Consider the following 17,688-nt stretch of genomic DNA (forward strand, 5'->3'; position numbering starts at 1 on the left):
ATTTCAATTTTCCTTGATTTCCAAAATTAATCCTCCCGCCCCAACTGTGTTGAAGAAGGTCTTCTCCTAGCGTTTCACCTCTAACGTGACGTATACGCCCCACTTTCATCTGTCTGTCGGTCACTGGGGAAGAAAGAAGATGTCGGGCAGGGTCTCTACGCAGAGGATCTCGTCGCCTGCCGGAGGAGCATCGCTGGGATGCCGCGTAACCGCGGCAACAGCGCAGGCACATGAGGGGGCGGCGCTCCGATGGACCGCCTTTCACGTTATCGCTTCTCGGCCTTTTGGCTAAGATCAAAGTGTAGTTCCTGTTCTTATCAGTTTAATATCTGATACGTCCCCCATCGGGGGACCGCGTATTAAACCGATTTTTGGAATGGGGAGGCGGGCACGGAGCTCGCTCCGGCCGCTCCACGCATCGGCCCGGTATGGCAGTGTCTCCGGGAACGGTGCCTGGTGCCCCCCATGCTTCGGTGTTTAACATCAGATTTGGGAGAAAGAAATAACACGATGGATGCATGGATGGATGGATGCATGGATCGCTTGAGTGAGTCCCCGGTGCCCCGTTGTCCACCGTTTTATATTTCAATTTTCCTTGATTTCCAAAATTAATTCTCCCGCCCCAACTGTGTTGAAGAAGGTCTTCTCCTAGCGTTTCACCTCTAACGTGACGTATACGCCCCTCTTTCATCTGTCTGTCGGTCACTGGGGATAGAAAGAAGATGTCGGGCAGGGGCTCTACGCAGAGGATCTCGTCGCCTCCCGGAGGAGCATCACTGGGATGCCGCGTAACCGCGGCAACAGCGCAGGCACATGAGGGGGCGGCGCTCCGATGGACCGCCTTTCACGTTATCGCTTCTCGGCCTTTTGGCTAAGATCAAAGTGTAGTTCCTGTTCTTATCAGTTTAATATCTGATACGTCCCCCATCGGGGGACCGCGTATTAAACCGATTTTTGGAATGGGGAGGCGGGCACGGAGCTCGCTCCGGCCGCTCCACGCATCGGCCCGGTATGGCAGTGCCTCCGGGAACGGTGCCTGGTGCCCCCCATGCTTCGGTGTTTAACATCAGATTTGGGAGAAAGAAATAACACGATGGATGGATGGATGGCATGGATCGCTTGAGTGAGTCCCCGGTGCCCCGTTGTCCACCGTTTTTTATTTCAATTTTCCTTGATTTCCAAAATTAATCCTCCCGCCCCAACTGTGTTGAAGAAGGTCTTCTCCTAGCGTTTCACCTCTAACGTGACGTATACGCCCCTCTTTCATCTGTCTGTCGGTCACTGGGGATAGAAAGAAGATGTCGGGCAGGGGGTCTACGCAGAGGATCTCGTCGCCTCCCGGAGGAGCATCGCTGGGATGCCGCGTAACCGCGGCAACAGCGCAGGCACATGAGGGGGCGGCGCTCCGATGGACCGCCTTTCACGTTATCGCTTCTCGGCCTTTTGGCTAAGATCAAAGTGTAGTTCCTGTTCTTATCAGTTTAATATCTGATACGTCCCCCATCGGGGGACCGCGTATTAAACCGATTTTTGGAATGGGGAGGCGGGCACGGAGCTCGCTCCGGCCGCTCCACGCATCGGCCCGGTATGGCAGTGCCTCCGGGAACGGTGCCTGGTGCCCCCCATGCTTCGGTGTTTAACATCAGATTTGGGAGAAAGAAGTAACACGATGGATGGATGGATGGATGCATGGATCGCTTGAGTGAGTCCCCGGTGCCCCGTTGTCCACCGTTTTTTATTTCAATTTTCCTTGATTTCCAAAATTAATCCTCCCGCCCCAACTGTGTTGAAGAAGGTCTTCTCCTAGCGTTTCACCTCTAACGTGACGTATACGCCCCTCTTTCATCTGTCTGTCGGTCACTGGGATAGAAAGAAGATGTCGGGCAGGGGCTCTACGCAGAGGATCTCGTCGCCTCCCGGAGGAGCATCGCTGGGATGCCGCGTTACCGCGGCAACAGCGCAGGCACATGAGGGGGCGGCGCTCCGATGGACCGCCTTTCACGTTATCGCTTCTCGGCCTTTTGGCTAAGATCAAAGTGTAGTTCCTGTTCTTATCAGTTTAATATCTGATACGTCCCCCATCGGGGGACCGCGTATTAAACCGATTTTTGGAATGGGGAGGCGGGCACGGAGCTCGCTCCGGCCGCTCCACGCATCGGCCCGGTATGGCAGTGTCTCCGGGAACGGTGCCTGGTGCCCCCCATGCTTCGGTGTTTAACATCAGATTTGGGAGAAAGAAATAACACGATGGATGGATGGATGCATGGATCGCTTGAGTGAGTCCCCGGTGCCCCGTTGTCCACCGTTTTTATTTCAATTTTCCTTGATTTCCAAAATTAATCCTCCCGCCCCAACTGTGTTGAAGAAGGTCTTCTCCTAGCGTTTCACCTCTAACGTGACGTATACGCCCCTCTTTCATCTGTCTGTCGGTCACTGGGGAAAGAAAGAAGATGTCGGGCAGGGGTCTACGCAGGTGATCTCGTTGCGTGCCGGAGAGGCCTTGCTGGGATGCCGTGTAAACCGACAGTGCAGGCACATGAGGGGGCGGCGCTCCGATGGACCGCCTTTCACGTTATCGCTTCTCGGCCTTTTGGCTAAGATCAAAGTGTAGTTCCTGTTCTTATCAGTTTAATATCTGATACGTCCCCCATCGGGGGACCGCGTATTAAACCGATTTTTGGAATGGGGAGGCGGGCACGGAGCTCGCTCCGGCCGCTCCACGCATCGGCCCGGTATGGCAGTGCCTCCGGGAACGGTGCCTGGTGCCCCCCATGCTTCGGTGTTTAACATCAGATTTGGGAGAAAGAAATAACACGATGATGATGGATGGATGCATGGATCGCTTGAGTGAGTCCCCGGTGCCCCGTTGTCCACCGTTTTTTATTTCAATTTTCCTTGATTTCCAAAATTAATCCTCCCGCCCCAACTGTGTTGAAGAAGGTCTTCTCCTAGCGTTTCACCTCTAACGTGACGTATACGCCCCTCTTTCATCTGTCTGTCGGTCACTGGGGAAAGAAAGAAGATGTCGGGCAGGGGTTCTACGCAGAGGATCTCGTCGCCTCGCGGAGGAGCATCGCTGGGATGCCGCGTAACCGCGGCAACAGCGCAGGCACATGAGGGGGCGGCGCTCCGATGGACCGCCTTTCACGTTATCGCTTCTCGGCCTTTTGGCTAAGATCAAAGTGTAGTTCCTGTTCTTATCAGTTTAATATCTGATACGTCCCCCATCGGGGGACCGCGTATTAAACCGATTTTTGGAATGGGGAGGCGGGCACGGAGCTCGCTCCGGCCGCTCCACGCATCGGCCCGGTATGGCAGTGTCTCCGGGAACGGTGCCTGGTGCCCCCCATGCTTCGGTGTTTAACATCAGATTTGGGAGAAAGAAATAACACGATGGATGGATGGATGGATGCATGGATCGCTTGAGTGAGTCCCCGGTGCCCCGTTGTCCACCGTTTTTTATTTCAATTTTCCTTGATTTCCAAAATTAATCCTCCCGCCCCAACTGTGTTGAAGAAGGTCTTCTCCTAGCGTTTCACCTCTAACGTGACGTATACGCCCCTCTTTCATCTGTCTGTCGGTCACTGGGGAAAGAAAGAAGATGTCGGGCAGGGGTTCTACGCAGAGGATCTCGTCGCCTCCCGGAGGAGCATCGCTGGGATGCCGCGTAACCGCGGCAACAGCGCAGGCACATGAGGGGGCGGCGCTCCGATGGACCGCCTTTCACGTTATCGCTTCTCGGCCTTTTGGCTAAGATCAAAGTGTAGTTCCTGTTCTTATCAGTTTAATATCTGATACGTCCCCCATCGGGGGACCGCGTATTAAACCGATTTTTGGAATGGGGAGGCGGGCACGGAGCTCGCTCCGGCCGCTCCACGCATCGGCCCGGTATGGCAGTGCCTCCGGGAACGGTGCCTGGTGCCCCCCATGCTTCGGTGTTTAACATCAGATTTGGGAGAAAGAAATAACACGATGGATGGATGATGCATGGATCGCTTGAGTGAGTCCCCGGTGCCCCGTTGTCCACCGTTTTTTATTTCAATTTTTCTTGATTTCCAAAATTAATCCTCCCGCCCCAACTGTGTTGAAGAAGGTCTTCTCCTAGCGTTTCACCTCTAACGTGACGTATACGCCCCACTTTCATCTGTCTGTCGGTCACTGGGGAAGAAAGAAGATGTCGGGCAGGGGTCTACGCAGAGTGATCTCGTCGCCTGCCGGAGAGGCATCGCTGGGATGCCGCGTAACCGCGAACAGCGCAGGCACATGAGGGGGCGGCGCTCCGATGGACCGCCTTTCACGTTATCGCTTCTCGGCCTTTTGGCTAAGATCAAAGTGTAGTTCCTGTTCTTATCAGTTTAATATCTGATACGTCCCCCATCGGGGGACCGCGTATTAAACCGATTTTTGGAATGGGGAGGCGGGCACGGAGCTCGCTCCGGCCGCTCCACGCATCGGCCCGGTATGGCAGTGCCTCCGGGAACGGTGCCTGGTGCCCCCCATGCTTCGGTGTTTAACATCAGATTTGGGAGAAAAAAAATAACACGATGGATGGATGGATGCATGGATCGCTTGAGTGAGTCCCCGGTGCCCCGTTGTCCACCGTTTTTTATTTCAATTTTCCTTGATTTCCAAAATTAATCCTCCCGCCCCAACTGTGTTGAAGAAGGTCTTCTCCTAGCGTTTCACCTCTAACGTGACGTATACGCCCCTCTTTCATCTGTCTGTCGGTCACTGGGGAAGAAAGAAGATGTCGGGCAGGGGTCTACGCAGAGTGATCTCGTGCGCTGCCCGGAGAGGCATCGCTGTGTTGCCGCGGTAACGCGGCAACAGCGCAGGCACATGAGGGGGCGGCGCTCCGATGGACCGCCTTTCACGTTATCGCTTCTCGGCCTTTTGGCTAAGATCAAAGTGTAGTTCCTGTTCTTATCAGTTTAATATCTGATACGTCCCCCATCGGGGGACCGCGTATTAAACCGATTTTTGGAATGGGGAGGCGGGCACGGAGCTCGCTCCGGCCGCTCCACGCATCGGCCCGGTATGGCAGTGCCTCCGGGAACGGTGCCTGGTGCCCCCCATGCTTCGGTGTTTAACATCAGATTTGGGAGAAAGAAGTAACACGATGGATGCATGGATGGATGGATGCATGGATCGCTTGAGTGAGTCCCCGGTGCCCCGTTGTCCACCGTTTTTTATTTCAATTTTCCTTGATTTCCAAAATTAATCCTCCCGCCCCAACTGTGTTGAAGAAGGTCTTCTCCTAGCGTTTCACCTCTAACGTGACGTATACGCCCCTCTTTCATCTGTCTGTCGGTCACTGGGGAAAGAAAGAAGATGTCGGGCAGGGGCTCTACGCAGAGGATCTCGTCGCCTCCCGGAGGAGCATCGCTGGGATGCCGCGTAACCGCGGCAACAGCGCAGGCACATGAGGGGGCGGCGCTCCGATGGACCGCCTTTCACGTTATCGCTTCTCGGCCTTTTGGCTAAGATCAAAGTGTAGTTCCTGTTCTTATCAGTTTAATATCTGATACGTCCCCCATCGGGGGACCGCGTATTAAACCGATTTTTGGAATGGGGAGGCGGGCACGGAGCTCGCTCCGGCCGCTCCACGCATCGGCCCGGTATGGCAGTGCCTCCGGGAACGGTGCCTGGTGCCCCCCATGCTTCGGTGTTTAACATCAGATTTGGGAGAAAGAAATAACACGATGGATGGATGGATGCATGGATCGCTTGAGTGAGTCCCCGGTGCCCCGTTGTCCACCGTTTTTTATTTCAATTTTCCTTGATTTCCAAAATTAATCCTCCCGCCCCAACTGTGTTGAAGAAGGTCTTCTCCTAGCGTTTCACCTCTAACGTGACGTATACGCCCCTCTTTCATCTGTCTGTCGGTCACTGGGGATAGAAAGAAGATGTCGGGCAGGGGCTCTACGCAGAGGATCTCGTCGCCTCCCGGAGAGCATCGCTGGGATGCCGCTGTAACCGCGCACAGCGCAGGCACATGAGGGGGCGGCGCTCCGATGGACCGCCTTTCACGTTATCGCTTCTCGGCCTTTTGGCTAAGATCAAAGTGTAGTTCCTCTTCTTATCAGTTTAATATCTGATACGTCCCCCATCGGGGGACCGCGTATTAAACCGATTTTTGGAATGGGGAGGCGGGCACGGAGCTCGCTCCGGCCGCTCCACGCATCGGCCCGGTATGGCAGTGCCTCCGGGAACGGTGCCTGGTGAGCCCCATGCTTCGGTGTTTAACATCAGATTTGGGAGAAAGAAATAACACGATGGATGGATGGATGCATGGATCGCTTGAGTGAGTCCCCGGTGCCCCGTTGTCCACCGTTTTTTATTTCAATTTTCCTTGATTTCCAAAATTAATCCTCCCGCCCCAACTGTGTTGAAGAAGGTCTTCTCCTAGCGTTTCACCTCTAACGTGACGTATACGCCCCTCTTTCATCTGTCTGTCGGTCACTGGGGATAGAAAGAAGATGTCGGGCAGGGGGTCTACGCAGGTGATCTCGTGCGCTGCCGGAGAGCATTGCTGGGATGCCGCTGTAAACCGGCACAGTGCAGGCACATGAGGGGGCGGCGCTCCGATGGACCGCCTTTCACGTTATCGCTTCTCGGCCTTTTGGCTAAGATCAAAGTGTAGTTCCTGTTCTTATCAGTTTAATATCTGATACGTCCCCCATCGGGGGACCGCGTATTAAACCGATTTTTGGAATGGGGAGGCGGGCACGGAGCTCGCTCCGGCCGCTCCACGCATCGGCCCGGTATGGCAGTGTCTCCGGGAACGGTGCCTGGTGCCCCCCATGCTTCGGTGTTTAACATCAGATTTGGGAGAAAGAAATAACACGATGGATGGATGGATCGCTTGAGTGAGTCCCCGGTGCCCCGTTATCCACCGTTTTTTATTTCAATTTTCCTTGATTTCCAAAATTAATCCTCCCGCCCCAACTGTGTTGAAGAAGGTCTTCTCCTAGCGTTTCACCTCTAACGTGACGTATACGCCCCTCTTTCATCTGTCTGTCGGTCACTGCGGAAGGAAAGAAGATGTCGGGCAGGGGCTCTACGCAGAGGATCTCGTCGCCTCCCGGAGGAGCATCGCTGGGATGCCGCGTAACCGCGGCAACAGCGCAGGCACATGAGGGGGCGGCGCTCCGATGGACCGCCTTTCACGTTATCGCTTCTCGGCCTTTTGGCTAAGATCAAAGTGTAGTTCCTGTTCTTATCAGTTTAATATCTGATACGTCCCCCATCGGGGGACCGCGTATTAAACCGATTTTTGGAATGGGGAGGCGGGCACGGAGCTCGCTCCGGCCGCTCCACGCATCGGCCCGGTATGGCAGTGCCTCCGGGAACGGTGCCTGGTGCCCCCCATGCTTCGGTGTTTAACATCAGATTTGGGAGAAAGAAATAACACGATGGATGGATGGATGGATGCATGGATCGCTTGAGCGGTGCCCCGTTATCCACCGTTTTTTATTTCAATTTTCCTTGATTTCCAAAATTAATTCTCCCGCCCCAACTGTGTTGAAGAAGGTCTTCTCCTAGCGTTTCACCTCTAACGTGACGTATTCGCCCCTCTTTCATCTGTCTGTCGGTCACTGGGGATAGAAAGAAGATATCGGGCAGGGGCTCTACGCAGAGGATCTCGTCGCCTCCCGGAGGAGCATCGCTGGGATGCCGCGTAACCGCGGCAACAGCGCAGGCACATGAGGGGGCGGCGCTCCGATGGACCGCCTTTCACGTTATCGCTTCTCGGCCTTTTGGCTAAGATCAAAGTGTTGTGCCTAGGTGTTGTCATCAGGGGGCAGAAGAGAGCTTTTTCTTTTTTTTAAAACTTTATTTAATAAAGTTATTAGTAAAATACACAACCAAGAACAAACATCAAAAATCCACAATCAGACAATCCCATAACCATTTCCCTACAGTTGGTCAACAAAATTTCTAAATAACCATTACATAAAATACATTGTCAAGACAGAGTCTTTCCCATAACAATCCTTTCCCTTGCGTCAAAAAATACACCTGACCCATGTTTTCCCCACACCAACATATCAACAAAAGATCTGTCCCCGAATAGCAGCTCACCCGAAGTCATCATGTCATATACATGCATTCTTTAAAACACATAACATACTTCTAAATTACAGTATAAAACTTCATCATACCCCTTGAAGCACACACATTTTCTGAACCGCTTGTCCCATGCAGGGTCACAGGGAACCAGAGCCTAACCCGGCAGCTCAGGGCATAGGGCTGGAGGGGACTCTCCCCGGGTGGGACGCCAGTCCATCGCAAGGCACCCCAAGCAGGACTTGAACCCTAGACTCACTAGAGAGCAGGACAAGGTCCAACCCACTGCACCACTGTACTCTTGCATCCCCCTTTTAAAACAGACAAATCAATATAAAAGAGACGTACACATAAGTAGTCATCAATACAAAAGGCTCAAAGTGCACAGAATAACCTGATAAAACAAGGCCATTAAAATTTGTAAATAAAACACTATACAAATAAAACCCACACAAGTTAAAAGAATAAGTTTGTTAAAAGTGCACAATCCCAACAACACAAAACTACTAAAATCTGTGAATAAAATACTGTACAAATAAAAACCGCACAAACAAATATAAAAGAAGATAAATATACAAAGGGGTAAGCTACAAGAAAGCACAATATGTTTTAAAAGAATGCAGTTCCATAAAGCAGACGTCCATCCTCAGAGCTTCAGACACATTTATCCACGAGGCCTTTCCATCTGTCCTTTGCCTCGTGGTAGCCCCAGGCAATCAGATCCCGCTTTATTCTGAACTTCACTTCAGCTCGGATTTTCAAAAAGACACCATCAGCTCCCATTTTCAACCCCTTTCAGACAAGGTTAATGCGTGCATTCCACAATTCTTTCTTTGTCAAACTCACAATCAACCAAATCCTACTGGAGGTTGCTTTGTTTACCTTGGGGGACAGTCCCTTCATGATATTATCAAAATTGAAAGTTATGGTATTAGCTAGGTTTTTTAAGCAGTTACTTCAATCAGATTATTTTTGCCACAATTTTGCTTTGTACAATATTCCACCAAATCTTTCTCCACCTTCATAACCTTACGTAGACGGCAACCATAGCTCCATTCTGTAGGAAGTAATTAATACCATACAGAATGGTGGGATAAAATGAGACACAATGTAAATCTTTTGAAATATGTGTGGTTTTTTTTTATTCTAGACTTCAAATTACAGCCTGGTGTATAATGTAATCATTAGTGAAAGCAACAAGGTCTTCAAAAATGACTGGATTTCACACAGTGAAATGAATTTTTCCATGTGATAGCTCTTGTATGTTTGTGGATGTAGATCACAGAAAATGTGTAGGTGTGCGAATGAAAATTAATACTTCAACATTTTAGTAGTCACCTATGTAATAACATTAGCATCTTTTAAAATACAGTGTACAGTGTTGCTCATAGTTGCTCATAGTTTAATACACATACTGTATACGTATGTACAGACCCACACACACGTATGTACACACGTATCTATATATGTATATATAATCGTATATACATATGTGTATATATATATATTTATATACAATTGATTTCTGTAACATTCTGGATTTTATTCTGTTAAAAAACTACATCTAAAGGACATCTAAATACAGAAGGATAGATAAATCAATTTTTCCCAGAGGAACTAAATTAATTGCAGCAACAGATATTTTTTGTCTTAACCTCATCTTGACAATCTTTTATTGTGGTTAAGAAGCCAAACCAAAACAATAACAGACACGATGACATCAAACCAAATTAAATAATAATTGCACTTCAGTTAACAAAACAGTACTTTCGGCAAGGTATCTTTTTGAAATATTTATTAGTATGGAATAGTGAGGTTGTTTAATGTCCCCTGAGCTTTTAGTCTGCTGCTTCATGCAGTGATTTCTTCATACTGAAAATACGAACCCAGAAGAAGTAATTCTGAATTGTGATGTTCATGGTGTACCGGTCTTATTGATAGTCCAAGTACTGTCAAATTCACTTGTGACAGAAATAATCTAAAGGAAACAAGGAATTTGACACAGGAGGTCAACGTTTTCACATGGTTATTATTTAGTTTACAAAAGTCTCTCTTCATAACTGTTGATTATTCTTACATTTTAATCTGAACAACAAACACTGTGAAGCTGATTGTTTGCTGAAGTCATCAAGGCCTTGAATGCATTCTTTAAGGCTTTGTAATGAGCAAGATTTATGTCAATAATCAGGTAGGTGTCTGATTGAATTACAAAAGTTTTTCACAGTAACACAGACGTGACAAGGAGTTTGAGTCATGAGATGCACCTATTCAGCCTGACTCACACACTGTTCCAAGACATTGTTGCTCACCTTACACATCAAAATGGAGCTTTGCAACACCCATGACACCCTTTGTTGCCCGACTAGAAGATGTGCCTTTGAGAGGAATGGGGATAACAGTATGATCCTTTGATTTCAGAACACAACTTTAAGAACATTCAAAAAATACACATAAACTTTTTTATTCTTGTCTTACCTGCCCTGATTTCTTGATTAACACACACACTGTCTGAACCGCTTATCCCATACAGGGTCACAAGGAGCCAGAGCCTAACCTGGCAACACAGGGCATGGGGCTGGAGGGGGAAGGGACACACCCAGGACGGCAAACCCACCAGAGAGCAAGACCCGATTCAACCCACTGCACCACCGCACCCCCCTCAATGTCAAAAAAACATTTTAACTAATTAATAGATCTCAGAATTGCCTTCATTCACCTGTTTCTCATTAAAAGAGACCCAATGAACTTCTGTTTTGAAGGATTTGTCTGAACTGTATGGGGCTTGGGGGGCATGGTGGCACAGTGGGCTTAGCTGGGTCCCACTATCTGGTGGGTCTGGACCTCAAGTCCTCCTTGGGGTGCCTTGCAACAGACTGGCATCCCATCTTGGGTGTGTCCCCTCCCCTTCCAGCCTTGTATCCTGCACTGCTGGGTTAGGCTCCAGCTCACTATGACCCCGCTCAGGACAAACGGTGTGTGTGTGTGTGTGTGTGTGTGTGTGTGTGTGTGTGTGTGTGTGTGTGTGTGTGTGGGTGTGGGTGTGGGTGGGTCTGGGCGGGTCTGGGCGTGCGTGGGTGTGGCTTGTTGACAGCACTGCCATGTGGGTTCAAATTTGCCTAAGTCTCTTCTTTTTGAACTGGCACTGCAATGTTATAGTTCCTGCCCTCTACTCAGAGGACTTGGGTTTGAATTCCATCTCCTGTTGTAGTACCCCAGAGAAAGATACTTACCCTAAATTGCTCCAGTGAAAAAATACAGCTGTATAAATGAGTAAAATCATTATAAATAACACTGAAGGAGATAGACTAGATGTTGAAATAAGAAGGAAAATTATTTGTTCAATTGTGTTAAGAAGTGCTGAAAAGAATATGTCAAAAAAAATGGAGATGTGTTTTTTTAAGTGTCCCTTGTAACAGCAGTTACTTAACATACTTAAGCTGTTATTATATACACACATTGTCTGAACCGCTTGACCCATATGAGGTCGCAGGGAGCTGGAGCCTAACCCAGCAACACAGGGCGTATGGGGACACAGCCAGGACTGGACACCAGACCATCACATAGCACCCCGAGCAGGACTCGAGCCCCAGACCCACCGGCAAGCAGGACCCAGTCCAACCCACTGCGCACCCCACACTCTTATTATATTTGGATATATATTTAATTTAATTTTTCTAAATCCTCCGTGGGAATACATATTTTTTAACAAAAAAATTACTATGGCTAAATAAAATGATTGACTTCAGCACAGCTGTGAAAAATATTACTAACATAATGGGCTTAAACATTGCTTAAGCATGGCTCCTAAGGATGAAGGCAAAGTTCCAAAGGGTGGGACACCTTGGAGATATGTTGCTCCAGAGAGGCTGGCTGATCACATTCTTCAGCTTTGATGAATTCCAACCAAACAATTTAAAAAACCACTTGTCCCAAGCAGGGTTGCAGTGAGCCAGAGTCTATCCGGAAGATATTGGGCACACCCTGGATGGAAAGCCAGTCCATAACTATGCACCCAGCCAGGCGAAAGTACTGGAGCAATTGCAGGGCAAGTACCTTACTCAAGCGCACTACAGCTGGAGGCAGGGACCAAACCTTCAGAGCCAAAGGCAGCTGCTCCACCCACGATGCCACCAGTCACCCCTTTGATGAGTTTCAGCGAATGTGATTTATAGTGCCATGGGAAACTGCATCTTCAGTCTCTAGGGAGGATCAAGTGACTGCAAACAATAAAGGTGTCTTCAGCCATGGTGTGCTTGGTGTGCAAACTAAAACTGTCACGATGCTCTTTTAATTATCACCGACTGTGAACTCACTAAAATACATTAACATTAAGGCAAAGTTTAAATGACAGAGTTACTGCAAATCCTTGTGCGAAACTAATACACACATCTCCCTACTGTTCAGAGACAGGCAACACCTAACTTTCAAGTAGTCCCTTAATCTCCCAACTTACATTTATTCATTTAGCAGACACTTTTCTCCAAAGCAACGCACATCTCAGAGGAATACAATTTGTGCATTACATTAGGAGAAAGAGAGACATAGCTGTAGACGTGTGATTCTTAAGTAAACAATTTGTTTCTTTCCACTTCATTTTTTTCAAGTTTATTGTCATGTGTACAGTAAACAGTTTGTTACACCATACAATGAGTTTCTTACTCTGTGAATCCCCTCAGCAGTCTATGACATAAATTATGAGGACATAAGGAAAGAAAAACACCAGAGAAATGCAAGGAGAACAGAGGGTGTAAATCACAGATTTATAAAAATTACTATTAGTGCAAGGTCACAAATTACAAAAATTACTAAAATTACTATTAGTGTAAGAATCCAAGAAACAAGGTTATATATGTATACAAAGTGTGCAGTGCGCAATGTAAACATGGAAGTCGTACGTGTGCAAAGTCTTGCAGAGGTAAATTGGGTCTATTTGCAGTTGAAGGGGGGGTGTCTATTTGCGTATGCAAGGTATGCGGAGGTAATCTGTGGTCTCTGATGATATTGGCGTTGTGGATGTGTATGTGTGTGTAGGAGGGATGGGGGGTAGTTGACACCTCTCAGGCTCAGAGGGTGAACTGTGTCTGCTGTGATGAGTGGAGAGCCTGATGACCTGTGGGTAAAAACAGTTTTTCAACCTTCAGGTTCTGGCTCTAACACTCCTGTAGCGTTTGCCTGATGGTAAGAGCGTGAAAAGGCTGTGCTGGGGATGACTGTTGTCCTTGATGATGTTAGTAGCTCTTCTAATAGTTCTGGCCTGGTATACGTTCTCCAGTGATGGTAAGGACGTTCCAGTGATGGTTCGAACAGCTTTCACCACTCGCTGTAGTGCCTTACGATCCTGTACTGTGCAGCTTCCAAAACACACTGTGATAGAGCTGGTGAGGACCCCCCCAATTGCACACCTATAGAAGCTTCTGCGGATTCAGCTTGGCATGCCAAATTTCCTCAGCCTTCTCAAGAAATGCAGATGCTGACGTGATTTCTTGACCAGATGTGCTGTGTTGTGAGACCAGGTGAGATCTTCAGTAATGTGAACACCCAGGAGTCTGAAGCCGCTCACCCTCTCCACCACTGTCTCACCAATATGCAGTGATGAGTGTTGCTCCTTCCTTCTTCGTGGATCTATTATCAACTCCTTTGTTTTGTTGACATTGAGCGAGCGATTGTTGTCGTGGCACCACTTCACTAGGTCAGCCACTTCCCTCCTGTATGCCGACTCATCGACTCCTGTTATCAGTCAGACTGTCAGACTATCAGACTGTCATGTCATCAGCAAATTTGATGATGCTGGTGTTGTTCTGGGAGGCCACACAATCATGGGTGAAGAGTGCGTAGAGCATGGGGCTCAGCACGCAGCCCTGCGGAGTTCCTGTGTTTATGGTTATTGACCTGGATGTGTGGTTCCCAATTCTAACAGACTGGGGTCTGCCCGTCAGAAAGTCCAGAACCCAGTTGCAGAGGGTGGGTGGCATACCAAGATTGTGAAGTTTGTTGATGAGCTTTGAAGGTATTACTGTGTTGAATGCTGAGCTGTAATCAATAAACAGCATTCGAACATAGCTGTCCTTGTTTTCCAGGTGGGTGAGGGCAGTGTGTATTGTTGTGCTGATGGCGTCCTCTGTGGATCTGTTCCGTCTTGCTGGAAGCAGTATAGACTCTATACTTAACCTTCACAGTTTATGCTCCAGGTGTGTACTGTTGATCACTCACAAGGCAGACACACCCTGGCATCCCACAGATAAGTGGTTTCAGTTCCACAGAATCACTAACATGAGGTTACTAAGCCCTTCAAGGTGCGTCTGCAAACATTTCCAAAATCCAGCAGCAGAAAACTTAGAAAAGATTGACTTCCAAAGTAAACAAGAAAGATTCGCTGAGATCTTCGCAAAGATTTATTTAGGAAACTAAACCTTCATTTCTGTAATTGTTAGATAGGCAACATACTGTATTATTCTCCAAGAACGACACTATAACATGTCAGTAACCAGCACCTGTCTTAATGTTAACTAATTTTATTAGTTTCTTTTCATTATTTTTATCTTGTGCTGTGCACATTTTTAGTCTTTTTCGTTCACACATTTTAAAGATTCTGCACATTAATGTCTCTGAACTTTAATCCATGTCCCATATGGCTGCTATGGCTATGGACTGGCCTACATTCCAGTTTTTAAAAGCAGCTATAGTTTTTTTACAAGGTAATTCAGTTATATTTACATTACATTTATTCATTCAGCAGATGCTTTTCTCCAAAGCAATGTATATCTTGCAGTTAGGAGTTAAGATAATCTAACAACTCATTTTGCACACAAATGGATAAAGAAAAAAACACTGACAAATTTGCAATACATTTGATTTTATTTCTTTGTAAAACTCTAAAAATTATAAGAAGTTCCAGATTAACTGCCCAGTAACAACATAACAGTAAGGTGCTTAGGATGCTCTCTTTGATTATAGGGAATCAATTAAAACCCATTATTGGCCCGAATACAGTTCACTTTAGTACAGGTTGTCCAAATTTGAAGGTCAGAAAGATTGAGTGCTATTTCAAGTGTTATTTCTACACAATATGCATTTAATAAGTCATAAAATGAAATAAAAGAATAAATAGCACTTTTACTTGAAATTTTAAGGTGTTAAAGCTACAAACTTATTATCAGATAATTTCGATTATCTCAATCGTTTTGACACATTTCTCCAAATTAATGTAATTGTTCTGAAAAACAATTAACACAGCCAACTAAACACACTCTTACCTTGACCAAACAATTCAATTCCACTGCATAAAGAAGTACTGCCTTTTCTTATATTAATGCATTTACTAAAATTAAATACTAACATCAAAAGTATAAGTGTGTGCTCTGTTGATTGTACAATGTAGTTGGATGTACATACACAAATACATGAATGCAAATGCACATTTACTGCGACGTTCTCTACTAAGGAGTTCTGTTGTATAGCAATGAGTTATCTGAAAGAAAAAATATGCACTGCAATCACTGAACTTTATTGATCATGCCTCTCATTCACATCTGGCCAGAGAATTTCATCTACATCACAGCATATATTCTCGCGAGCCATGCATCGTGGGAAAAAATGTTGTGAATGTTGAATCCATGCTTGACAAGCTGCTGCCTCAACATCTCCACAGGCCTCTTCCATTGCTTGAAGAAGACTTACTTGACTGTAAGGGTTGCGATCATATACTTTCCATCTCCAACAGGAGAAAAACTCCTCAGTTGGGTTCAGGAGAGGAGAATATGGTGGAAGGAACACCATCTTGAAATGTGGATGATGCTCAAACCACTCCTGCACCAACGCCGAATGGTGGAATGGCACATTGTCCCAAACAACTACAAAATTTCGCTCGATTTGCTTGTGGTCAACCTGCGGGAAGAGGATTTCATTGAGGGAGTTTTAAAAATTTTACATCCTTTTGGCATTGTATGGCCCCAAGACAGCATTGTGTGCCACAACACCAGTAGTTGAAATTGCAGCAGACATGGTGATGTTGCCTCCCTGTTGTCCAGGGACATTGACTGTGGCACGATGGCTAATCATTCCTCCCTCTTCTCCTTTTTTTGTTAAGGCTGAAGCCAGCTTCATCAATATACAGGTACTCAAAATGAGTAGCACTGCTATCCAACTCCAAAATCCTCTAGAGTAAGAACACAAGGTACAATAAGTTAGTGTTTTTTAAAGTAATGTCATTGATTGCAAAGTTTATACTGTAACTGTTGCAGAATAGTCCAGGTTCCCAATTTGACACAGCACTATGCCCAGAGACGCCTGATTTTTTCCACTTAGAGTGGAATAGTATATAGACACATACAGTAACATCCAGAAAACAACATCTTTGTATTTACAACAAAAGTGCAGTAATTGTGTGACTTACATGTACTTGAACAAACTGGAATCGCAACTCCTTCACTCTGATAGAATTCCTCTCAGAGGGCAATTTGTATACCTGCTTCATCTGGATGGCATTTCTCCTTACAACACGATCAATTGTGGCAAGACTGCATTGCTGAATATTCTAGAATACTTGGTTGTCCTGTATTATTCTTTGCTGGATTTCTTTGAGGCGGATGGTGTTGTTCTGGACCACCATATCAACAATGGCATGCTCTTGTTCAGCTGAAAAGAGTCTTGTTCGTCCATCTGAATGTTGTCAAACTTCTACTCTGAAGAATGTTTGGATGAGTACAAACATTTATAGCAGAGAACTAGAGTACTACATTCTAACCATAGGGGGGCAATGGTATGGTTACTTACCGGTTTTCACTCTGAAATGTGCGGATAATTGAAGCCACTGTGGATCTGTTTATGTTGGGCTGAACTCTCTGCCTAGCTTCTCTGAAGGAGAGACCATGATTTATGACATGGTCAATTAGGGTGTCTCTCATTTCATTTGAAACCCATCTGTACCCAATCCTTCTGCCTCTCCTCCCTCCTCTTCCACCCTGCTGCCCTCTTCCTCTCTGCTCATGTCTTGTTACATTTTCTTCTCTTGCTCTTTCCACTACACCATTGCCTTCCACTCTACCCATCTCTTCTCCCTCTACTCCTCCCTCTTCTCCTCTTCCAACATCCTCACCTCCTGTCAACTCATCTCTTTCTACCTCTTCCACTCTTCATCTTTCTCTACCCTCTCCACCTCCTCACTCTTACACGTCTTCCTTTTCCCCTTTTCATTCTTATTATTTTTTGTCTTTTTTCTTTTTCCCTTTTATAGTTGTAGGAATTGTGATAACTGTGTAATCAATTAGGAAATTTGCATTTCCTGTGTTGTGTGTATTACTAAATCAGCAGATATCAATTTGGGGCTCATTAAGAACATACCATGTGTAACTGAGCACTGAACAAATGACAGAGTTTTGCTTGTTGTGTTTAGCAAAATGGTACATAAGTGTTTGTGATTTGTGTTAAACCAATGAAAGACATGCAATTGCTTTTTTCCTGATGTATTACAGTTCTGGTTGGCTGTATGAACTGCTGTGCAAACATTGCAGAATTTTGTGCACAGTGTTTTGGGAAAAGTATGCTTGTCATTTGTAAGTAGAATGAGATAGTCAAGAACTTACAATCTATTTAGAACAATGAATGAAGTGTTCAGACAGC

At 46.6% G+C, this 17,688-nt stretch overlaps 13 non-coding genes across 13 annotated transcripts; all 13 read left to right on the forward strand.

Moving 5' to 3' along the window:
• Window positions 1-268: 268 nt before the first annotated feature.
• LOC114909906 (U2 spliceosomal RNA) lies at window positions 269-460 on the forward strand. The gene has a single exon (XR_003797460.1). It is a non-coding gene; the product is annotated as a U2 spliceosomal RNA (small nuclear RNA).
• A 391-nt stretch (window positions 461-851) lies between these two features.
• Window positions 852-1,043, forward strand: LOC114909981 (U2 spliceosomal RNA). Its single transcript, XR_003797531.1, has one exon. It is a non-coding gene; the product is annotated as a U2 spliceosomal RNA (small nuclear RNA).
• A 384-nt stretch (window positions 1,044-1,427) lies between these two features.
• Window positions 1,428-1,619, forward strand: LOC114909982 (U2 spliceosomal RNA). The gene has a single exon (XR_003797532.1). It is a non-coding gene; the product is annotated as a U2 spliceosomal RNA (small nuclear RNA).
• Window positions 1,620-2,005: 386 nt separating this feature from the next.
• Window positions 2,006-2,197, forward strand: LOC114909907 (U2 spliceosomal RNA). Its single transcript, XR_003797461.1, has one exon. It is a non-coding gene; the product is annotated as a U2 spliceosomal RNA (small nuclear RNA).
• A 377-nt stretch (window positions 2,198-2,574) lies between these two features.
• LOC114909983 (U2 spliceosomal RNA) lies at window positions 2,575-2,766 on the forward strand. The gene has a single exon (XR_003797533.1). It is a non-coding gene; the product is annotated as a U2 spliceosomal RNA (small nuclear RNA).
• A 385-nt stretch (window positions 2,767-3,151) lies between these two features.
• LOC114909908 (U2 spliceosomal RNA) lies at window positions 3,152-3,343 on the forward strand. The gene has a single exon (XR_003797462.1). It is a non-coding gene; the product is annotated as a U2 spliceosomal RNA (small nuclear RNA).
• Window positions 3,344-3,730: 387 nt separating this feature from the next.
• On the forward strand, window positions 3,731-3,922 carry LOC114909885 (U2 spliceosomal RNA). The gene has a single exon (XR_003797439.1). It is a non-coding gene; the product is annotated as a U2 spliceosomal RNA (small nuclear RNA).
• Window positions 3,923-4,301: 379 nt separating this feature from the next.
• LOC114909886 (U2 spliceosomal RNA) lies at window positions 4,302-4,493 on the forward strand. The gene has a single exon (XR_003797440.1). It is a non-coding gene; the product is annotated as a U2 spliceosomal RNA (small nuclear RNA).
• Window positions 4,494-4,877: 384 nt separating this feature from the next.
• On the forward strand, window positions 4,878-5,069 carry LOC114909887 (U2 spliceosomal RNA). The gene has a single exon (XR_003797441.1). It is a non-coding gene; the product is annotated as a U2 spliceosomal RNA (small nuclear RNA).
• Window positions 5,070-5,460: 391 nt separating this feature from the next.
• On the forward strand, window positions 5,461-5,652 carry LOC114909888 (U2 spliceosomal RNA). Its single transcript, XR_003797442.1, has one exon. It is a non-coding gene; the product is annotated as a U2 spliceosomal RNA (small nuclear RNA).
• Window positions 5,653-6,033: 381 nt separating this feature from the next.
• On the forward strand, window positions 6,034-6,225 carry LOC114909913 (U2 spliceosomal RNA). Its single transcript, XR_003797467.1, has one exon. It is a non-coding gene; the product is annotated as a U2 spliceosomal RNA (small nuclear RNA).
• A 381-nt stretch (window positions 6,226-6,606) lies between these two features.
• On the forward strand, window positions 6,607-6,798 carry LOC114909909 (U2 spliceosomal RNA). The gene has a single exon (XR_003797463.1). It is a non-coding gene; the product is annotated as a U2 spliceosomal RNA (small nuclear RNA).
• Window positions 6,799-7,173: 375 nt separating this feature from the next.
• Window positions 7,174-7,365, forward strand: LOC114909889 (U2 spliceosomal RNA). The gene has a single exon (XR_003797443.1). It is a non-coding gene; the product is annotated as a U2 spliceosomal RNA (small nuclear RNA).
• The last annotated feature ends 10,323 nt before the right edge of the window (window positions 7,366-17,688 follow it).

This window comes from Scleropages formosus, chromosome 2 (assembly GCF_900964775.1).
Source record: "Scleropages formosus chromosome 2, fSclFor1.1, whole genome shotgun sequence".
NCBI lineage: Eukaryota > Metazoa > Chordata > Actinopteri > Osteoglossiformes > Osteoglossidae > Scleropages > Scleropages formosus.